The sequence below is a fragment of the Ostrinia furnacalis genome, unplaced genomic scaffold, assembly GCF_004193835.3.
Source record: "Ostrinia furnacalis isolate ACB-3 unplaced genomic scaffold, ASM419383v2 OfSCF4779, whole genome shotgun sequence".
NCBI lineage: Eukaryota > Metazoa > Arthropoda > Insecta > Lepidoptera > Crambidae > Ostrinia > Ostrinia furnacalis.
The window spans coordinates 376,302-397,501 of NW_021135018.1; the positions used below are offsets into that span (position 1 = coordinate 376,302).

The 21,200-nt window shown below is 36.7% G+C and overlaps 1 protein-coding gene across 1 annotated transcript in view; it reads left to right on the forward strand.

Moving 5' to 3' along the window:
- The first annotated feature begins 2,922 nt into the window (after positions 1 to 2,922).
- Positions 2,923 to 21,200, forward strand: part of LOC114359980 (daf-12-interacting protein 1) — a 43,628-nt gene continuing 25,350 nt past the window's right edge. The window contains exon 1 of the mRNA XM_028314530.1: positions 2,923 to 3,162. The gene's annotated coding sequence lies outside the window, so the exon portion shown is untranslated. The remainder of the gene's footprint in view (positions 3,163 to 21,200) is intronic.

Here is a 21,200-nt window from a genome sequence, read left to right on the forward strand (position 1 = left end):
CGATGCAATAAAAATACAGGGTGTAAATTTTAGCAGATTTTAGTTGGTTCGAATCCCGGGTGTGGAAAGCAAATTTTTGGAAATCTTTGAATGCAGTTCTATTTCTTTTAAAAAATAAAGGAATGTTTTCTTTGAGAAAAAAAATATATCCACAATATTAAGAGTACTTTCCCTCCAGGTGGCATTACAAAATTCCACCCTATATTTGAAAGCGGAAAAATATCAATCTTTTAAACTGCTTGCCAAGCGTGGGGATTATGGAAAAACACTCCACTATAGTGGAGGAGGCTCATAGTCCAGCAGTGGACTATCAACGGCTGTAGATGATGATGATAATGATGATGATTTGAAAGCTATCCAAGCAAAGCCAAAAACCTTCGAGGAAACGCAACCATAAACTCATGCAAGTGGCGCAAGGCATTTTGCAATTTAATGATATACCCAAAGTCTGAATAGCACTTGGACTACGTGACTACGTGAGCCAACGCAAAGGGAGATTTATTTTACGAAAAACTCCGCTCTGGCTGTTCTCCGTTTCACGCATTTTCCGCGAAAAGTAATAGTGCTTTAACGTAAACACCACCTGATGGAGTTACGTTTCTTGCAAGTGCGCGTGCGCCGGCGCCTAGGTGCGTGGAAGATAAATAACGCCAATTTTTCTCCAATTGAAACACATTTATTCGAAGAATTTATAACAACAGCTACTGGTTCAATGGTAGTCGATAAGAGATGAGACATCGCTGTAAAAACTGAATATGAATTTGGTTTTGCAGCGGTCACTTAAAAATACTGTGAAAGTGTCTGACTATTATGGAAAGAACATAAATGTTCTTGGACTCATAGATAGACAATGGAGCCTTAGTAAAAGGGTCCATTGATAGCCAGGGTATGATTGTAATCATAGTGGAAAACTGGAAAGTGCTTGAAATTAAATAAATTCTTAATTTTCAAATCATTGATGACAATATCCAGTTTGGTGGAGATTCCCCCAATAATAGCCAAAAGCACGAACTCTTCCTTTATTCATACAGAAGGCTGGAACATAACGTTACATAACTCCGCTGAAGTATTTTGTCTTTTTCCAGCTCTACGATTTATGTGACGCAATTAGACGTCTTATTATGCAATTTAATAGCCATAGTGCGGTTTCTAAACAAGGAAACGGAAAGCCGTAAACTTGGTCCAGGCAGGTTCCAGCTACGTGGAACTCGAGCGAGCCCCGGTGTTTTCATAGTTCTCGCGTCAATCGGAGGAAGTGGCACGGAGAGATTGTTCGAGGAAACGCTTGTGGGAAGTGGATGAAGGTATTCTCAGCTTCTCACGTCGATCTTGGAATTTGATGTTGAGAATTTACTGTTTGGTTAATATTCTTCTCTTTCTGGATCTAAATGGACTGGATTATTCGACTTGTATTAGACTTATTTGATGCCAAAGCTTCGTTTTTGTCATTAGCTGTAAGAATTATAAAAATAGGCAAGTAGTGGTCGCTGTTATCAAATAGGCATGGTGTCAGACTATTGTGCAATTACCAGGGCATTTGCCTGAAGTTTTTTCTAATTATTTATTATGCCCAATACCTGGTGTTATTCTTGAGTGATTGTTTAATTTCAGAACTGTCTAATAAAGAGTTCTTCTTCTAAAGTGTATACCACCTCTGTGGTCTAGTGGTAAGACCACCTGCTTCAGACGCAGAGGTCCTGGGTTCGATTCCCAGTGGGGGCAGATTTTTCTGTTCGGTTTGGTTGGTGGTAGGGCTTGTTCTAAGTCCGCCTGGCTAGCTACCACCATCTTACCTAAGTCTGTCGCCATAACAATAATGTTAACAGCATTGTTGTGTTCCGGCAGTTAGAAGTGAGATAGCCAGTTCCTCCGTGGTTGAGGATTCCGAGTGAAGCTCGCTTCCACATTCGGCCTGATCATCACTTACCATCAGGTGAGATACAGGCCAAGAGCTTCCTCGTTATGGATTAAAAAAAAAAGTATTTCTTGGAGAGTAGGAAACTAAATTCTTATGAACTAAGTATATTGAAATTAGGCTTTCGGTAGCTGAGCTTATTTTGATGTAATTAGAGACCGTGACGGCATTATATTTCTTGCTAAGCAGCAGTCGCCTTGTAGCTGAATGGATTTTCCTTGTTCGCGGATGACGTACGGTACCTACCTATATTTCGATGACGTCATTGATGCGGGCTATAGAGAGTATTGACCCCATGCACAAAAATCTTGCTTGACCCAGTGGAAAAGTTGACTGGAAGTTTTGTGTATGACTCAATCCAATTGGGTTGGTATACTGTTTCTTAATATTTGCTTTGATATGATAACTTTATTTCCAGAATTCGTTTTCGCAAACTGTGAAAAGTTAAATTTTTCACGTTTGCAAGACAATATTTTGGATGGTACATTTTAATTACAAATTGTTTCAACACAATACGATACTAAGTAATTATGTGGAAATCCCAATCATGCTTGATTATTACAAACTGAATGTTTAAACAGTTGACTAAACATGGAATTCTAAAGGCACCACGTATTATCGCCCGCGAAACCTCCAGCGGTCGGGCAACGCGAATTGAAACAGCATATTGTTCTAACTACCACCAGAGCTATGGAATTTGGCTAACAGAAGTACCTTTTCGCCATATGTTGACCCTGACAATAAACTGTCTCAACCCCAACCAAAGGGAACAAAACCGCACTCCAATTAAACGAAAAAGGACTCTAAAACTGAAAAGGAGTGCACAAATTAATTTAGCGAAAACCCAGTTGCAACCTTCTGTACCATGGGAGCCACATCGCTCGCCGGGTTATCCGTCCCGTTCTTTTGTAGGGAATGTTTTATTGTCGTTTCGTTTCGACAATCATTCAATGTTAAGTGCACAGGTGCAGCGTGTTGCCGTCTCGCTCCCGCGCGTTGTTTACGCGCTGCTCTCGCGCGGTCAGTCCGCCGCCGCGATCGGTCACCGGCTGACGTCGGTCTTCCCAACTTTAGTGCGTGTAACTTTTTAGAAAGTTCTTGTGTTGTGTTATTTTTTGTTTTTTTCCGAGAAATATCTGTGGCAATGACACTGTGCAGTGTCAGCAGAGTGCAGTGCGTGTGATCTAAGTGACGGTCTTGGCCATCTTACACCCATATTCGGATTGTGCTTTGTCGGAGAACAATCGGTACCGTTTTAGACTTTTTAAGCTTTTTTAAAAATACTCCCGACCTTTTGTTGGGAATACGTTGTTAAGAATATCACGTTGAGAACACAAAACAAGTATTATTTAATCACAACACATCGTGTACATGCATTTGTTATTGTGTTTATATTTTTTTTTCGAACGTTGACGGTAGACAGGAATGCGGTATGTGACAATCGCTTTACCTTATTGGAGGCTATATGTCTATGTATCACGTGAATGCAATCCTTACAAGATTATTGACTGAGCAATACAATAAAATTCTTTTTTAATTGTTCTCCATTACTAGGAGCCAACCATACCATACACATAGTTTATGTAGTTAATGAGTCACATTGTACGTAGGTACTATTTTGTGATCTGCATGGTCTTCCTTAATTCGTTTTAATAGGTAATTATGAGTAATTGTTTCTAAGGGACCTACGCTATTACGCTATGAGCGGTTAAATTAAAGAGATAAAAGGATATAAGTAAGCAAACTAATTTTTAAAGTTCTGACCAAATGCCAGTTTCCACTGAACAGAACCCTTCTCAGCACTGGCCCATTAATTGTCCTGGAGCATTGGTAGGGTTAAACTCTGGGACTTGTAAAAGTGCTTTTTGAAAGTCTACTTGCAAAAAAATAATTAGGTAATTTTAATGAAGGTTTTAAAGACAACTATTTGGCCCAGTTTTCTGTACATATTAACCACTGTGCAAATATTGGCGCACATTCTTTAAAACAAGGGTCCATTGTGTTAACCCTTAACTATCATTTCCAATAATAATTAGCAATTAATAACAAGACGTAGCTTATGTATGTATGAGCTATTTCCACCCGTGACATAAGCCGTGTGCTATCGTGTCCTCCGACTGCGACCTTGTTTGCACTATTCCATATTAATTAAACTAAATAACATTCCAATTTATACAGATACCAGTTTTTTCAACAAGGCACAGGCGTGGCAGTAGCCTCACTCCCAATGTGTAGCTACGACACTCCTACCTACAGAACGTTCGTGTAGCGGATCACACATGTCACAATCAGAACTTACAAGATATTCTCTCGCTTATACGAGATATATTGAATGCGTTGTCCAAACAGTTTTTAAATCAGAACAACTTTTGTTGTATTGTATCCTCTTCCCTTTTTTATATCTCTTTATCCAATAAGATGTCATTCACTATTGTTTAAAGGCCCTTTATGTCATTCACTTCTTTCCAGCGTCTACTGCATATTTCTCCATTGTATCAATCTAAAGCGCATTTCACCTCATTATCATCTTTATTGAAAACATAATGACTACCTTCATTTACCATAAATTGTATGGAAATTGTAATGATAGTGTCTATCGCGGTCGGTTCAAACGAGATGTATTGAATAACACTGATAAACTGGTATCTTAACAACTTTTAAAGTCCCACTATCAATTTATGGAGATTTCGGCTGTCACAGAAAGTTTGTAGCGCAATTGAAACACGGCCGTAAAATTTAATTATTCCGAAATAATAAATATAATTTATTAAACTTATAATATAAGTTAAGAAAATATTATTTTCTACCCTAACTTGATTAACGACAAGTTTCTTATTACAAACTTTCATTTCTCTCAGCTAATTTTTTGTAACAAAAGTGTCTATTTTTTGTCAAAAAGGTCTGAAAACCTTTTTGGTGTAATAATTAAAACTTATCAACGGAGATACTTTTCATTATTTTTGCTCATTGGTATAATTTGGGTCACAACAAAATTACTAACGAGTATCCTTTGGGGACTTGAGCATTAAAAGGGTTAAGGAGTGGCGCTCAACTCGACATAAAAAATTGTGTTAATTATTAGCTTGTTAAATTTTGATCCAGTACCTTAGTTAGTTATTTACCTGACATAATTGGACCAAAATAATCACCTCTTATTTTAATTTCGCATCAAAAGGAGGAGGCTAGGGATTGGAACTCACTGACTACTGTTGTGTTCCCTGAACAGGACCTGGGCATCTTGACAGTTGAAGGTCGGTTAATAAGAAGACCGACTGTCAATGACAGTGTTTCTTGAACGTAATGATGTGTTGTGTCTTGTGCTCTAATTGATAATGTCCAAGATGAACCATTAACGGCGATAAATGAAGTCATTGGCCCCACACATCATTGCTTATCGAGAAAGTACAAAAAGAGAGCACTAGTATTTATTTCTGAGAAACAAAAATGTTTAGCCGATTTCATCCTGTGGGTCCAGTGACCAGGAGGACGAAACTAGATGTGATGTCAACGCAAATTCGATTGTAAAAAAAAATTGTGACTAATTCACAACTATCTATAAACAATCAGTAAATAATGAAATTGGTGTGATCGTGAGTTCGTGACAGAAGTAAAACATTTCAAACATCAATAAATTATTCGTCCTCATTTTTTCTACATTGCAATTGTAATAACGTCAATCACAATCAAGTATCAATGTTGCTTTAATGCCGCGTTTCCCCAGGAAAACCCGTTAAATATGAATCTCATATATATATTTTTTGGATAAATGGCAATGCCAGATTTTGTATGGAAGGTGGCGTTTTTTTTTTTCGCGCGGCCATCGACCAAACTTTGTTTTTTGATTACAAAATAGTGTAATAAACTAAACTTACTATGACATGTATACCTCTAAACTCAGTCTGAACTGAGTTACGAGCGTTTGAAGTTTGATGACTTACATACTAGATTTGCTTTTTGCGCGCAAGTTTTGTAAGAAATTGCAACAAAATATTGCGCTATTTTTTTATTGCGCTGATTCAACTCCACACTGATGTCTGGAGCCTTTAATGGATGGTATTGTTTGTTTACACATACAATGTCACTATTTTGTTGCANAACTCCACACTGATGTCTGGAGCCTTTAATGGATGGTATTGTTTGTTTACACATACAATGTCACTATTTTGTTGCAATTTCTTACAAAACTTGCGCGCAAAAAGCAAATCTAGTATGTAAATCATCAAACTTCTAATGCTCGTAACTCAGTTCAGACTGAGTTTAGAGGTATAACATGTCATAGTAAGTTTGGTTTATTACACTATTTTGTATCCAAAAAACATGGTTTGGTCGATGGCCGCGCGAAAAAAAAAGACGCCAATTTCCGGCATTGTCTTTTGGTAAAACCAGAAGTACTCGACCCCCTTATCTCTGACCCTCGGTTCTTGCGCATTATCACCAAATAAACCACTCCAATTGACCGATTGTAGTTTCCCCCGGCACAGATTATACCGGTAAATAGGTAATCGCACGGGTGTTACTGTGCATGAAATGGCTGATATGAGTTTTTGTATTGCCAGTAGTGTTCTAAATATTGTGAGCATGCATGGAACATATTATTTTTTTCTCATTGGTTGTCAGTTACTACTTTGTGCAAATCCTCTGCAACCTATCCTAAACGACAGTCCTTTAGGTTGTCTTGTCTGGTGTACAATAAAGTGTGTTCTATCTATCTAATCCTTAGTTTATTTTCATCTTGGTAATGAAGCTTTCCCTTAACCTTAAGGCCCTAGTCATTTACATTAGGCATGTATATTTATTATTATCTATGATACAAATCTTCTCATGCTGATTTCATCTATAAAAGTCGCTCCGTTCTCGTTCCCCATCATAAGCTTTCCTCGTGCTTAAAATACAGAATTCTGCATTTTACGGCTTTTAACAAATACCAGGTCACCAAATGATCCATCTCCTCCAACGCAAGATAAACAAATTTTTCATATGGAACGAATCTTTATTACCAATAAAAGTTTTCTGGATTTGCCAAAATAGTTTTTGAGGTTTCTTGGACAAGCCGTTAAATTGGCGGTTGCTGTGATCTATGCAATTGTTCGTGCTGCCACAACAAACATGGATTTTGCTTTATCGACTGAGAAATGTAGGTCAGTAGGCACTGCAAACACTTTTTGGTGGTGATTTGGCTTTTTGGGTTTCCTTTGGGCAGTAAAATTAACAATAGTAACAAACTCATCCAGAGTAATTCTTTTTATTTTATCAACCGGGTTAAAAGTATGGTCAATATCAGTTTTATGTACATTGTGTGGGTTCTTGGAGATATGTTAATTCATTTAAAACATTTATATGTACTTGCTACAGCGTAAATTCAAGTTCTTCTGGCATTTAAATTTATTACATAGTATATGTATTTGTGTTACCTACATAAGTGGGGTCGTGTGGTCCTGACATACGCGACCTTTTGTTACATAAGCGATACATTACCTGCTACACGCATAATATTAGAGAAATTTCCACTTTTGGCTGCCGGTGTGTTAATATTGTGTTTTCTTGGTGCATTTGTTTGTTAAACAAAATTATACAAATATCATTGTTGTTGGTTGCTTCTTCAAACGAATGAGATAAGTTTTGTTTTTTTGTTTCACCGTTATGTTGCATCTCTTTTTGACCGACTTTAAAAAAGGTTCTCAATTCGACTGTATGTTTTTTTTGTATATTGCAATAATAGCTTATTAGTGTTTCAAGGAGTTTATACAGGATGTTAGGTAAATGGGTATATGAGCCGACACTAGCCCATGTTAACATGGGCATATAAATGGTATGGGTGAAGTCAGAAAATTGATATCTTCATTTAAATTATTTTAATTTTCATAGAAATCGGATTTTATAAAATTTATTTTGTATGAAAATTTAAAAAATAAAATGATGATATCAAATTTAAGACTTCACCANTGGGTGAAGTCAGAAAATTGATATCTTCATTTAAATTATTTTAATTTTCATAGAAATCGGATTTTATAAAATTTATTTTGTATGAAAATTTAAAAAATAAAATGATGATATCAAATTTAAGACTTCACCATACCATTTATATGCCCATGTTAACATGGGCTAGTGTCGGCTCATATACCCATTTACCTAACACCCTGTATATCTTAAAAATGTCTGTTTTGCAATATCATGGTTTTCATAAAAAACTGATGATGAATGTTTCTGGGACCCCAATCGCAGTGTCTCAACAGTTGAGATGATTAAGATGCAAAATTACAATAATTTAATCCTTTCAAAGTTTCTCAGAATGATATTTTTATCTTTGACATCAAATACACAAAACATGATTGCATTGCACTTGTAAAAGGGTTATTGAAATGCTTGCATGTATAATTTTTTTTGACCTTCCAAGATTTTATTTTCTCTCCCAGGTGTATCAGCATAGATTTGATATCCCTGGTACTCCTAGCTTATTCGCAATCAAATGGTTTTTTGATTGGTGAATTACAAGATTTTTCTTTTTTTCTGTGAGACACATCAGCTTGGTAGATTTGATATTCTTGTTCCACACGATCATTCGCCATCCACTTCGCATGTTTGACCACCTTCAGCAAATGTCAGCGAGCACTTACCGGTGTCTTGACCTCGGGTCGTCGCGTGCCGGCTCGCCTTCGGACCGCTCGCCGATCCCTTGTTAATGCACGCCCGATTTATTACGAAACCAGTGACAATGATTGTTTTTGAAGGTCCAGTACGGTCATCTTGAAAGCAATGGACTGAACTTTTAGCTTGTATTTTTTAAGATTAAAGAGCGTGTTGTGAAGGTATGTGACATGTCAAAGGTCAACAACCTAGCAATTTGATAATGGAGTTTTAGGAAGATAAACTTTTTCAAATTGTAATAATTTAATTGTGCTCAAAAATCGAAACGTTTTCAAAACACCAAAATTACTTGCTTCATTTAGGAACAGTGTCACAAACACAAAGCTGTCCAAGCTTAACACTGTTGATAAAAAAGAAGAGTTTTCGGTATTTGTCATAGATCTACCTCTTGACACAATGAGTGCTATTCAATTGGGTAGGTCCATTGTTTCCCCGAACTTATCAGTCCCACCTACAGGACTTATCTTTGGCGCAAAGTGGCTGGGAATGGCCGTGCATTAAGGGAAGAGAATGATAATGATAACGATGTTGTGGAATTTGGTACCTACTTTAAAAACTGTAAGAGGAATGCGCTTAGGTGTGGGATTGGAATGTGCTGTTTTGGAAATAAATATAGTGCTTATAAAGGATTTGATTGAAAGTGTTTATGTGATTGTCAAAAATGAGTTTTACAAGTTAACAGCAATCAAAGAAGTCATTACGGACGCTAAAAGAGCGCGGCCTCGAATTAGTTAAATAAAATTATGTAAATATGTAAACATGTCATGTATCTGTCTGAATTATAGGGCCTTTTGAAACTACCAAATTGTTGCCACTAATCCTCATGATTCAATAAAAATTAACTATTAAAAATATTCAAATATTTTAGTCTTGACTTGTAAATTTAATGACTTTCAATACTCAAAAAAGTGCCGACGAATGACTTTGCGCAGGATCCTTCGCGCAGGCTGAAACTAATTCCGTGCTCTGTGTCACAGCTGATGAGGTCACCCCCACCGCGAAACACATGCGAATAACATGGACTAATTTAGACGCAATTATAACACTATTTAGACAATTCTCAGCTTTGTTACGAAGAGAATAAAGAAGTGGAGCAACGCACGAAGTTGCAACTTCATTATCAGCAAAAGAGGCAACTCAAAATAGTAGTGCTTAAAATGACTACAATAATGGAAATAATAGTAAGATTCCAGAAAAATAATGATAGCCATTTGTCATTTGGCTTGGTAATAAATCTTACAGAAATTATCATCGCGAAAGTCTATCACGTGTTCCAGTTACTGTTTGTCACAATCACAGCATTTATTTGTTGTATTTTTTTAGTTTATCACAATTTAGACACGGAGAATCATTACCGTCACATCATTTCATTTCTGATTTGGATACTTTTTGTTATTTTTGAGATACGAATGTTTCCTAATCTGCGTTAACTTATAGCATTTATTTAGAAATTCTTGCATTCGAGGAATAAAAATTTCCAGCTGCATTGATTCTTTCAGATTTGTACTTGTAGCGAAATTACATGTTCCAAACGAGGCCGCGTCTAGTACTAGTCCTGGATCTGTAAGGTTACGGCGAAAACATATGGCGGGCGTAATGTTTATTTTCGTAGCCCACGAGCATTGTCGATCTTAACCCGGCGTNTTTTCAAAAAAATGTTTTATGTAATGTATTCGTTTTATTTTTGTTTTATTAGCTCAGTAATGAACCCTATATACATGGACAGTAATTAAAATTAAGATTACTTGTTCAATTTCCTAAAAAGTGATCGATGAAATTAGGGTCAATATGACCCGGGGTCATCGTCTTTGAAATTATTTTCACGTCATTGGCGCCGGGTTAAGACTCGTTTAATCGCTTCTCTGAACATGGGAAATAGAGTTTCTGGGTGTGCGATGTATAGTTCGAGTGTGTAACACAATTTGGAGAATTGTAAATTTTAGTTTCGCCAGAATGTACTAATTTCTATGTTTAAATTTCTTGGAAATTAAATTTATTGATATTACTGTGTTTTAATCAGCGTTGCCAGTTTTTTTTTTCGCCAAGTCGGGACTTTGGTACTTTTTGAGTCAAAATAGCCGGATTCTTCCGTCAGAAGCGGGACATAGTAAAAAAACGTATATAATCAAAGGTTTTCAAATATTTCTCTTTTTATTTGACTTAAAATTACGTTTATGTGATAATAGATAGCAAAAGTAGCCATAGAAAATGTTATTTTAACAAAAAAATAATATTTAAAATCAGATTTACTGTATCGTTAAATTCGTCTTTAGAATAAAAAAAGAAAAAAATTAAAAAAGTTTTATTCTTTAGAATAATATGGCGTTTCAAACAATAGTCTGGTGAAGTGAGTGTCTCTCTCCGAAAAGCGGGACCGAGCCTGTCCCGCGCGGGACATTTAAATTTGATCTAAAAATCGGGACGTCCCGCCAAAATCGGGACGTCTGGCAACGCTGGTTTTAATAGTATCGGATTTGATGAATTGGCTCTCATACGATTAGCCAATAATAATAACCGTTTTACGGTTGAGATCACAAGAGAAATAGTCGAAAAGGTAATTTAGAATTACATTATCATTGGTCAGTGTGTCAGTAATTGCCACCTTTAATTTGTGCAATAGCAACACTTTGACAGTTATTCGGTCTAATTACTAATAAATTAATAAAGTTGCAAAAAACTTACTAATCAGTGTATCGAATTGGTGAACGTCGGTTTTAATCGCAATAGTTGTTCGATGCGATTTTACAATGTTCAGTGAAAGGAAGATTAGTATAGATACGTCATTGCTTGTAGTGATAATGAAGAATTTTTTATTCGTCAGTTGACACAGCTTTTAACTCTTTATTTTTTAATCTGAACTTCTTTGTCTATTGCAAAATAAATTCCAAACAGCAGTCTGTTTATCAGCAAAGTTCCTATTCATCCAACAATTTTTATCATTATCAGCGTCCACCAGTGCTACTCTTTTCGTAACCGCAGCGTGTACTTTCAATCCATTGTCTCCTTATCTGTACGTAAGTCTTGTTACATTTCACAATACCATTTAAAAATTTTCAAACAATATTGTAACTCGTTATTGATGTCATAACGGTGTCTAGACGATAATTTTGGAAATAGTCACAAGGAGCCGATGTAATTAGTTGGGTGGTCTTTGTTGTATTAATGGTTACACCTTCAGGGTCAACCTTAATGTGTTTCGCCGGAGAATAGTTCAAAGCGTCTGTATGAACTCCTTTGTCATTGGCTTGGCCTACATGTATGCGTATTAAATTAAATTGTTAACAGTAGTTTCATTAAATTCAACGAACTGTTTTTTTTTTAAATCAATTATATTCTCATATTTAAATCTTCTTTGATTTTAGTCATCATTAATTTGGCCTGGTACTGTCATTGCACTATTACATTATACGCTAATTATTTTCCTTTTCGACCACATTATGTGTTCACCCACTGCAGTAAATACACCTGTCTCCACATCACACCACTTGCGTGGTCTGACTTATGTTTTCCCCTCGCTGACGCTTCTGTGTCTCGATCGCAGACGTCATTCTAGTTGTCAAGCTCACCAGCGATTATTATTACTCACGACCAATGTTTATTGGGAATACTCTACGTAAAATAAATGTGGCGAGCCTTATCACTAGCCTCTGGTCACGTTTTACGCGGAACTGGTAATGTGTTACCTTGTTTCCCGCAGTTGGTATATTTACATTTTCTATAGTAAATGTATTGTAATTTTACATCTACCTGTTCATGGGAATAGCATTATTATCACATCAAATGGCTGATTGCTCCGCTGATAAGTTCAGGTTTTTGGGAGGAAAAATTTATTTAACGAAAAAGATAATTAGGTTTTTAAAAAGCTCTCCTACTCAATAGAATATTAAACTATCACTGTTTTGGACTTGATTTCATCGAAGTTTGTTATGTTAGATCGGACCTTTTTTAAGTTGACTGTAGTGTTCCTTGGCTACTAGTCTTCAAGTCATCATTTATCTGCCAAATGGAAAAGCGCAACTAGCGCTTGCCAATCAGCTGATGAGAACTCATCAACTCCAACGCCTTCGTTCCAATTAATCATCATCTAGTAACTTGATTGCGATGATGAATGTCTTTGTTCAGTGCGAATTCGTCGTACGTTTGTATTCTACTCGACACCTGTTGGCCAGTGTCCTGACCTGGGTATTAATAGTGTTCCATATTTATAGTGCACGTGGCCTGCGTAGCTAAAGGGGCAGTCATCGAACCGTGTATGGTGGTTTACAGTCTTATTTAAAGCTATGGAAACCCAAGGGAATGCAACGATTTCTACGTGAACAGGCTTGTTCTAATCCCACAAGTCCTTTTCATGCACCATGTTTCTAACGACGTTTCTTCCCTGACCTTTTTCCACATAGTCCTACAAATTCGTTGCAGAGCCCAGACTAGTTTTGTTTTCAAGGCTATCGTTTTGGCAACGTATTAGTCTTATAAAAGTTTTAATTTAATAGGTAACATTTAACACCAAAATATATTTTCTGGAACAACTGCAGCATAGATATAATCACTATAAACTGAAATAATTTCTCTGTAGCCCTCTTCATTTCTCCGTATATTCATCGCGTGCCGTTTGTCAACGCGCTCGGGCATTGTGTATTACCTCGAATTTGTTGTTCTCCGAACGACGCGGCAGTGTGTCCGTTCGCGGGTTATGTTTTAGGATGTCTAGCTTAATGTTATTTGTTGTATGTGGGCGTGTCTAGTATTTGTTTTGATGAGTCAATGTGTCTATAGTGAAAGCTTTAGATATAACTCGAAATGTATTCGCATTATTATCGGAATGTCTGTATTCATCTGGTATGTGATACTGTTTATATTATAGCAATCATAATTTTCCTGAATGATGAAATGCAGGCAATAAAAAGTAGGAAATTGGCAAGCTTTCAATACAGTTATATCTACCTACAGTGTACTGTGATTCGATAAGTAAAGAAAGTCGAGAAATTGATTTAACATTATGGAGATTTGGGTATGGATGTATGTGGGTAGCGCATGGCCGGTCGTTGTGAAAATCCTTGGTTCAGCAGTGGACGTCATTTGACTGAAACGAACGACCGATGACGATTTAAGATATAGGTTGACGTCCTGGACATCCTCGTACTAAACTTTCCTTGAGTTATTGAACAAAGCCACAAAAGCCTATCAGTTTCTGTTCAGCGATATTGATATAATAAAGACAGATATTAAAGAAGTCAGTTCAGTCAGAAGGCTAAGGTGAAGATTTATGCGAGCTTTATGAGTTTATGATTATGAATACCCATATGTATGATAAACAGTGTTTAAGACATAGATTACCTAGCAGCTCTTACACCATGTACCGGCAACCAAAGACAACAGTAGACAGTCCTGCGCGTTATCTGTGGTCGTTGGTTATTTCTAGGCAATGCCGCTCGCAAACAGACGCCTTCTGCTTTGTATTCGGTTTGCACTGGAGATACACATTACACGTTCGGGTAGGGTTGGCTGTGCCCAGTCTGGTCCTGTTGGACAAACTGGGCATAGAAGGGAATTGAGACAATGTTCGCTTCTCTTATGCTCAGAAAGAAGGACATTCGTGGTTGTATTAATGGGTAGACCCTGCCCTTCTGGCAGGGAGAGCACCACATAACCCATCGCCTGACTTCAGTGGCGGGTATGCAGTTTAATACATTTACTCCACTTCAAAAAATTCCCCTCATACCCACTGGTCACTCCGGGCACGTACTCAGGCCCCCCGCGACCAAGGTCCCAAATCTGTGAAAAGTTATATATTTTCGCCTTTTATTGAAGGAAATAGGCCCCTTGGTTCTTAAATGTCCAGGACCACCAGTAGGTAAAATACGGTCCTGTAACTTAAAAAAATAATGACTCAGTTGGTTTTGGCCAATGAATTAATCAATAATAATAACATTCAAAACTTCAAAACAAAATTTCCATTAGAACCTCGCTGTTACCTTCCACAACTTCATTGGGCTATGCTATGATACCATGTAAGAATGTACATTGTACATGGTAATATTCCTACTAATAAGAAGAAGAAAAAAAATGTTTTCTTCCTTTTTTTAGTAAATTTTGTTTTGCCACCCCTACGTGGATGTTTCTCGGTCCGTTTGAAGTGGCGTTTGGATAACGCCGATGGTACACACGACAGCATGTCAAGCTATAGTGTCTTATATCGTTGCAATACGTGCTATTTTCCAACGAAAATGTATTGTTTGATGCTGCCGATTGTACACTCGTTTTGTGCGCAGGCGCCTCCTGTGATTGATAAGCTGACGGTTATAGAAATTTTAGTTGAAGTTGAAATTATCTTAGATAATATTAAAACACTTCGATGGTGCTTTTAAATACTTAAAATCATAGGAGGAAGCCATTTTTGATTAAATTGATTATTTGGGCTTGTGCTAGATGGATTTTTGAGTGGCACTAGTAAATAGAACATTGCTTGATACTTGAGCAGAGCACAACAAAAGTGTAACGTTAAGTTTTCTTTTTTTCTTTCATTTTGGCAACAACTTGGTTTTGAAAACCACGATTTCGCCAATGTTAAGGCGATTACATGGCCGAACGACCTTGAGCATTAGAGCGAGACAACGCGCCTCCCGCCGCGCGCCCGCGCTTCTGCCCGATATCAAAGAGCGCTCAGAATGCAGACGCGAAGCGCTGCCAATTCTAACATAACTGCCTACGGGAATGTTGACTCGATTTTAATTTACGCAGATCGAAAAACATTGCGATGCTTATTTTGTGTTTTAAAACAGAATTTAAAAAAAAAAACATTATACAGAATAATAATAATTCTCGTCAGCATAATTTTCAAACTAAAACAAAATTAAATTATTGAAATATAATATTTCAATTAGTACATCATTATACTTCAATTAGTACCATAACTATGAAAAATAAACAGTCATTTCCTCCTGAGGCTGAGGTTGACGATATTCGTGTGTCAAGTGAGTGACCTTCTAAACAGTTTTTTATGTGTGTGTACATGTGTGTACCTAACTAAATGTAAATGTCTGTCTGTGCAAGTATTCAAAATATTGGTGGTAAATATTGAATAAAATATTATTGATCACTGAATACAATTTTAGACTTTACTTTCTCTGTTATCTTTATCACTGTACCATATTTCAAGAATTGAATCATTTGAATTTGAGTGAAAAAACAAATTCAAAATTTGTTAGGTATGCATCGCACAAAAACATTTTTGGTTTGGGATTATGCTGGCCTGGCTGGATTATAATAATCCAATTTACTGTTCTTTTTTTTTCTTCTTTAATGTACCTTTTTACACTTATAATTGCCATTGCTTGTCTCGTGCCAAATAAAGATTTTTAATATTATTACATTTCGAGCCTCGTTAGATTTGCAGCGTCTCGATGTTGATCTGCCTCCGCCATTGTGTGTTTTGAAAGTAAAACACTAGAATATATGGAACACATATTTGGCTATTATGAGCCTGACAATGATGAAATATAAGATTTTAAATTTTCGGGTTCCATTTCAAGTAAAATAGATAAACACGGATCTCAACGCGACATTTTTATATTATGAGTTACTTGTCAAGTACGAATACGAATACTGTGTTGTGTGTCGAGGTAACGACACTACAATGTAACATTATAAAAATATAAGGGTAGTTTAAAATATTTAAGCCCACCCGAACGGACGATTCCGCCAGCCGCCAGTCTGCTTGTGATCACGGCTGCATCATAGGCAGCCGAAACATCAAGCCGCACACAAAAAACTCTTTTTTTTCTATGCAGTTATTATTTTTGATTTGATTTTGAAATAAATCATATAAAAAGCTATGAAAAGCAGTAATATCAGAAAAGATGGCGATGTTTGAAGAAACATTATATGGATAATTTTTGTATTATTTTTCCATTTTCTTCACTAAACTTTGAAGTTTTGGCGAAATCCAATATCTAATTTACTACAAGTGATATAGTTATTATCATTGGAAAGAAGAGAAGCTAAAGATGTTTTTAAATGATCTTCAAAACAATCCACTAACACATTTCATTGTTTTAATCAATTTCTGAGTTAAGTTTTTTATCGTGTTTTGTACTTTTGTTAAGTTTTGGCGGCTCGTAATTAGCTATCCAATCATTATCTGGATATAAAATGTTTTTATTAGACTAAAGACATATTGGATATTAATACCAAATAAAAAAAATCGGTTGAAAACACACGAGAAAAAAAAGAAGCAGTTTTAGGTCAAATTTCGGAAAAAAATAAATCAAAAATATAAATAAAAAAAGTAGCTCACTTAGGGTCAAATGGGCGAACTTGTATTCAAAATGACCTTATTTACGAAGTTTGTTTAACGTTCTTCCAAACACCTGTATATTTTATAATATTATTATCAGGGATCGAAATAGGTGGTATCAATTTACCTAACCTTATTCGCGACGAGACGATTGAGCTGGATGAATCGAAAATTCCCTGGGAATAATTCCGATTTTTTGTGGGGACCAATGAGATAAAAAAACTCATACCAACCAAAACCAATGGACCAACGGAGTACTTTGTAAATTACCAATAATACCAATCGAAACACAAAATGCACAAAAGTGATGTGATTGTTTCCAAGAAATTAATAAAATGCGTTTCTGCTAATTACAGAATTTAAATAATCCTTTGTAGGTATTTTTTGTTGTCTTGTGATTTCCTATACCTGAGTGCGTTGTTTTATTATCTACTAATACATTAGAAAAAATATGTCTTGTCTCGATGTTTATATTAATCTAGAACAGTGTTTTTCAACCTTTTTCATGACACGACGTGGTATGAAAAAATTTTTGGCGACCCCCCGACTGTTCGCTTTTTTTTTCATGCATTTTATAATGTTACAAAAATGTTTGTAGGGACCGAATACTTCAATCCATACAACATTTGCATAATTATATTTCGGATAAATCTGTCTTGATAAGATTTTTTTTACTGAGGTAGTTTTTACGACCTCTCGCAACCTCTCGCGACCCCCCTATAGAGGCGAAGGGTCGCGACCCACAGGTTGAAAAACACTGATCTAGAACAAATAGATAAATCAGACAAATAAATGTAGAAAAAATAGGTATAATCAGCATCTTGTGTACTATTAAAATTATCTTAAAATTTTTATAATGCCTATACTAATTTAAAATGACGTACTCAGAGGTGGAATTGTGTAAAGCAATCGTAATCATTTGACAGTTCATAACGTACGATAAAGTCAGTTAAACAAAGCGTTTGACAGAATAATATAACGATTGCTTTACACAATTTCACTTCTAATCACTAATTCAGCTGCCGAACTACTATGAGTACCGAGTGTACCGTCTGCGCTATAAACTCTTTATAGAAAAACAAAGGAGCGGAGCGTGCCGATGTGCGACACAGCCTCCCCGTGCGAACGCTAGTGAAAGACTGAGCTCCCGCTATCGCGCGGACCGCTTGTGGAAATTACAGGGTATTTTGATTGTATGACACGTAATAAGCTATTTTTGAAAAAAAATGAACAACAGTTTTTTAGATAATTAAATTTTCTATCATTTGGTGAAAGAATCATTTAAATCGCTTCAGCCGTTTAGGAGTAGTAGGAAATTTATTTGGTGAAATTAGAAGAAGGTTAAGATTTTTTTCTGTCAAAACTAATAGTTGTAACAAAAAAAACGAACAACAATTTTTTAGTTTAAGATATCATACATCTCATACATATTTTTTTTTCTTGTTTGAATCATCCATTTAGGAGGAGTAGGGATTCAAAGAGAGGTCTTTTTTGCAGTTTTGCCTCACCTATCGCCTTAAGGTTAAGTCAGATAAACAGAAAGAGGGAGGAATGAACTAAAATAACATCACCTGTGTGTAAATGTTTTCGACGGAGGCGCGATGTTATTTTTAGTCCAAATTGTACACATGGGTACTATTAGCAAGGAAATCATAGAAACCAGATTTCTTATGCCAAAAATAGATTGTACAAAAATGCATGGATTCAATTGAAAGGTGCCATCTGGCGGAAGATCCGAGCATCAGATTTAATTACTTTTGAAGCGAAGGATTCCCAAGAAACACTAATTGGAACTTGTCAAAATAAAAAAAAGATCTGAACTCAATAATATAAAGTTACATTCTTATTATTATCTCATAGAAAATGAATACTTTTTATGAAGTAAGCTGTGACAACCAACTTTCCCACGTAGCGTGCAAGTTCACCTGTCTTACAAGACAATAGGAAAGCGTGTCGTGCTATAGGTTTAGCGGTTAACTCATTCAGTGCCTGAGGTATGGGAGCGGCACGGGAGGGGTGACATTGACATAATTATGACGTGACATATAAATCTGAAGGGATATCTGAAGTCTCGATGAAGTTTGACGTTAAACGTATAGATGACCCACGCTGAACTGTCCCACCAAACTCAATGACAGGGGGGCGCTACCATCGTTCAACTATATGGTTTCCAACATGGCAAAAATCGGAACCAGCGATCCGGTATAGACGGTGGCGCCCCGCTGTCAATGTCATGGACAGGACAGTTCAGTATTTTGGAACTATATCTGAAGTCTCGATGAAGTTTGACGTTAAACGTACAAACGTTTCAGCTCGTAATATGACAACTTCTCAAAATGACAACCGGTACGCCAAATGTCCACTTCTCGGAATGACAAATTCGCATTTGGTTAACTTCGCATAATGTCAACTACTTGTTGATATGTTATTTCTAGAGTTCTAGTTCTTCTAGAGTTGTCATTATGCGAAGTTGACCAAATGCGAATTTGTCATTGTGAGAAATAGACAGTTGTCATTTCGAGAAGTGGACATTTTGCGTCCCGGTTGTCATTTTGAGAAGTTGTCATTAGGGGCCATCCATAAAGTACGTCACATGAATTTCGTGATTTTTTGACCCCCCCTCCGTCCTTGTCACAGGTGGTCACATTTCTGAGACCCCCCCCTCCCTAGTGTGACGTCACATGTTTTGCAATTTCACATCGAAAAATTATTAAATTAACCGCAGTTCCGAAATTAGTTTTATTTCCATTTAAATTAAGTATTTTTTTTATGAAATCAACTTTACATAAAATATTTAAAACAATTGAAATGTGATGTCACGAAACTTAGGACCCACCCACCCCTTGTCACACCATGTCACACTTTGTCAACCCCCTCCCCCCCTCTTTACGTGTGACGTACTTTATGGATGACCCCTTACGAGCTGAAACGGTTACAAAAACACTCCTGCGCCGCTCCCGTACCTGTTAAGCTCTAGCTAGACCTATAGTGTGGAGTGGAGTAAGTACGATGAACCTCACCGATCCATGCACTATGACCTATGTAAGGGGCTTCTTCTTAAGTATTCATAAGCAAGAAGTTGATGGGGGTTCGGGAATTTTTGATGCGTCAGTTGATAGCTCGATACCTTGATGGAAAATTAGGTGTTATGTAAAAGTAAGTTTCAGCACGAAAGGTCTTGGTCAGGCCTTCATACTTAACTTATTTAAACAATTGCAGTAGACGCTAATAGAACTTATTACGCTAAAGCATAAAATATGTAGGAGCTGTCTTACAGTTGAAGACGATAAGTCGATCGCTTCGAGAAAATTTCGCAAGAATAAAGTAGCATTTGTAAAATTTCGGCTTTCGTAAAATGGCTACATTCTTCAATTTCTGTCATCAGAAGATCTTATAAGAAAAGATAAAGTTAGGTATGTTAAAAAATTTAAAAATATTTTTTGAGTATGTTACTATACCTATTTGACAAGCTCTCAGCAGCCATTTTTATTAATTCGTCGAACTATGACATCGACATTTAACTGCCGCATAGCAGACATTGTTCCACTAGGTCGGCAACCGGGAGCCCAAACAGGAGTTTCCCCGAATAGTGCGCGCGCGCGGAATCCGCATATTGTCACGTTCGGTGCCGATCGGCTGCTTTGGGTCAGATCGGTAGTTGAATGTGCGGGAGCTTGATTCGCTGATATTGATGATAATGACCATAGAGGATCAGTGTCATATCCTTGTCTAAGCATTTAAGTCAGCCCTTTAAGTTCACATTCACGTGGAAAATGATCACGCTCAAGCTAAAAATCTCTGAAAATAAAACCTTCGGTAGTTTAAGTGATTTCAGTTAGATTTCATTTTTGTACCCAGTAATGATTAAGAATGAATCATAGTAATTACCTATCCCCAAACAAAACAAAGCTGGTCCTCGTAAAGACTAGATCACGGATAAACAAACATAACCTGGAATTACTGATGATCATACCAAAATTCTTCTTCTTCTTTGTCCTTCCCAATATTTGGGTCGTATCATTGATTTATTTTCAATTATTCTCATCGGGCTCTAGAAGTCTACTGTTAGACATAGACCTCGTCTATATCGCCACAACTAGTAGTTCTACTTTCCCGCAATCCTTTATCTACCACTCTGCAATAGGGAAAGAGTTCAACTACTCATTAGGAAAACCCAAATCAACAAAAACATTAAAATATCGACCAACTCGTTTCCTACAAACGTTGATGTACGGCTGGGCCGTCCTGACTGACATAGATTCCAGCGGGCGGATGTCCTAAAATAAGATAAAACGGCGCACGCGTCGCTCCGATCTGTCAAACGATTGATTGAACTCTTGGATTCAG